The sequence below is a fragment of the Cebidichthys violaceus genome, unplaced genomic scaffold, assembly GCF_023349555.1.
Source record: "Cebidichthys violaceus isolate CVI_PGR_0920_01 unplaced genomic scaffold, fCebVio1.0.p SCAF_127, whole genome shotgun sequence".
Taxonomy (NCBI): Eukaryota; Metazoa; Chordata; class Actinopteri; order Perciformes; family Stichaeidae; genus Cebidichthys; species Cebidichthys violaceus.
The window spans coordinates 242,501-245,000 of NW_027176293.1; the positions used below are offsets into that span (position 1 = coordinate 242,501).

The following is a 2,500-nucleotide window of genomic DNA, read 5'->3' on the forward strand; positions in this document are numbered from 1 at the left end:
CTCGGAAGCTAAGCAAAGTCGGGCTTGGTTAGTACTTGGATGGGAGACTGCCTGGGAATACCTCGTGCTGTAAGCTTTTTCACTTTTCTCTCCATAAGGCAGAGGACACTGCTGCTTTTTCATTTGACAAATATGTGAGAAAGAGGCAAGATTGAAGAAGAGATGCATAAAAAGAGGTGGGTAACAGTCAAAAGGGAAAAGAGAATCAATCAATATCATATCAATATTTTCTTCATTTTGGAATGTTAATCAATGAACTGGTTTAGGTTCGTTCACATTTTGCAATTGACCTACTGTTGTTGGTATTTGAGTCTTTTCAATCTGGTTCCGACCAACAGGTAAGAGTTCTCTGTGAAGAAAAGTAAAGTTTATTCACCATTCACCCTACCATTCAAAGAACTGCTTCATTTTTTAAAAACGGGGTCCCTTTGAACATAAAATTAGATTTCTTAAACATGTCCTAAATGTACCATAAATGACAGCAATTTGTAACAGCTTTTAAAGGACTATGTGTTGGAGACAAACTTGCTTACGGCCATACCTCTCTGATCTCGTCCGATCTCGGAAGCTAAGCAGAGTTGGGTTTGGTTAGTACTTGGATGGGAGACCTCCTCGAAATACCAGGTGCTGTAAGCTTTTCAATTCTCTCTCCTTAAGGCAGAAGACACTGCTGCATATTTCACTTGACAAATATGTGAGAAAGAGGCAAGATTGAAGAAGAGATGCATGAAAAGAGGTGGGTAACAGTAAAAAGGGAAAAGAGAATCAATCAATATCATATCAATATTTTCTTCTTTTTGGAATGTTATTAAATGATCTGGTTTAGGTTCGTTCACATTTTGCAATTGACCTACTGTTGTTGGTATTTGAGTCTTTTCAATCCGGTTCCGACCAACAGGTAAGAGTTCTCTGTGAAGAAAAGCAAAGTTTAATTCACCATTCACCCTACCATTCAAAGAACTGCTTCATTTTTTAAAAACGGGGTCCCTTTGAACATAAAATGAGATTTCTTAAACATGTCCTAAATGTACTATAAATGACTGCAATTTCTAACAGCTTTTAAAGGACTATGTGTTGGAGACAAGCTTGCTTACGGCCATACCTCTCTGGTAGCGCCCGATCTCATCAGATCTCGGAAGCTAAGCAGAGTCGGGCCTGGTTAGTACTTGGATGGGAGACTGCCTGGGAATACCTGGTGCTGTAAGCTTTTTCACATTTCTCTCCATAAGGCAGAGGACACTGCTGCATATTTCACTTGACAAATATGTGAGAAAGAGGCAAGATTGAAGAAAAGATGCATGAAAAGAGGTGGGTAACAATAAAAAGGGAAAAGAGAATCAATCAATATCATATCAATATTTTCTTCATTTTGGAATGTTAATCAATGAACTGGTTTAGGTTCGTTCACATTTTGCAATTGACCTACTGTTGTTGGTATTTGAGTCTTTTCATGCCGGTTCTGACCAACAGGTCAGAGTTCTCTGTGAAGAAAAGTAAAGTTTAATTCACCATTCACCCTACCATTCAAAGAACTGCTTCATTTTTTAAAAACGGGGTCCCTTTGAACATAAAATGAGATTTCTTGAACATGTCCTAAATGTACTATAAATGACAGCAATTTGTAACAGCTTTTAAAGGACTATGTGTTGGAGACAAACTTGCTTACGGCCATACCTCTCTGATCGCGACCGATCTCGTCCGATCTCGGAAGCTAAGCAGAGTTGGGCCTGGTTAGTACTTGGATGGGAGACGGCCTGGGAATACCAGGTGCTGTAAGCCTTTTCACTTTTCTCTCCTTAAGGCAGAAGACACTGCTGCATATTTCACTTGACAAATATGTGAGAAAGAGGCAAGATTGAAGAAGAGATGCATGACAAGAGGTGGGTAACAGTAAAAAGGGAAAAGAGAATCAATCAATATCATATCAATATTTTCTTCATTTTGGAATGTTAATCAATGATCTGGTTTAGGTTTGCTCACATTTTGCAATTGACCTACTGTTGTTGGTATTTGAGTCTTTTCAAGACGGTTCTGACCAATAGCTCAGAGTTCTCTGTGAAGAACAGCAAAGTTTAATTCACCATTCACCCTACCATTCAAAGAACTGCTTCATTTTTTAAAAACGGGGTCCCTTTGAACATAAAATGAGATTTCTCAAACATGTCCTAAATGTACTATAAATGACTGCAATTTCTAACAGCTTTTAAAGGACTAGGTGTTGGAGACAAACTTGCTTACGGCCATACCTCTCTGATCGCGTCCGATCTCGGAAGCTAAGCAGAGTTGGGCTTGGTTAGTACTTGGAAGGGAGACCTCCTCGAAATACCAGGTGCTGTAAGCTCTTTCACTTTTCTCTCCATAAGGCAGAGGACAATGCTGCTTTTTCATTTGACAAATATGTGAGATAGAGGCAAGATTGAAGAAGAGATGCATGAAAAGAAGTGAGTAACAGTAAAAAGGGAAAAGAGAATCAATCGATATCATATCAATATTTTCTTCT

General features: G+C 38.8%; 3 non-coding genes and 2 pseudogenes across 3 annotated transcripts in view; all 5 read left to right on the top strand.

Moving 5' to 3' along the window:
- The window catches only part of LOC137869924 (5S ribosomal RNA), a 119-nt gene extending 43 nt beyond the window's left edge, over positions 1-76 (top strand). The window contains exon 1 of the ribosomal RNA XR_011102646.1: positions 1-76. This exon is cut by the window's left edge and continues 43 nt beyond it. This is a non-coding gene — a ribosomal RNA (5S ribosomal RNA).
- A 451-nt stretch (positions 77-527) lies between these two features.
- On the top strand, positions 528-636 carry LOC137870021 (5S ribosomal RNA; annotated as a pseudogene).
- A 452-nt stretch (positions 637-1,088) lies between these two features.
- LOC137869638 (5S ribosomal RNA) lies at positions 1,089-1,207 on the top strand. Its single transcript, XR_011102372.1, has one exon. It is a non-coding gene; the product is annotated as a 5S ribosomal RNA (ribosomal RNA).
- A 453-nt stretch (positions 1,208-1,660) lies between these two features.
- Positions 1,661-1,779, top strand: LOC137869732 (5S ribosomal RNA). Its single transcript, XR_011102463.1, has one exon. It is a non-coding gene; the product is annotated as a 5S ribosomal RNA (ribosomal RNA).
- Positions 1,780-2,232: 453 nt separating this feature from the next.
- Positions 2,233-2,341, top strand: LOC137870002 (5S ribosomal RNA; annotated as a pseudogene).
- The last annotated feature ends 159 nt before the right edge of the window (positions 2,342-2,500 follow it).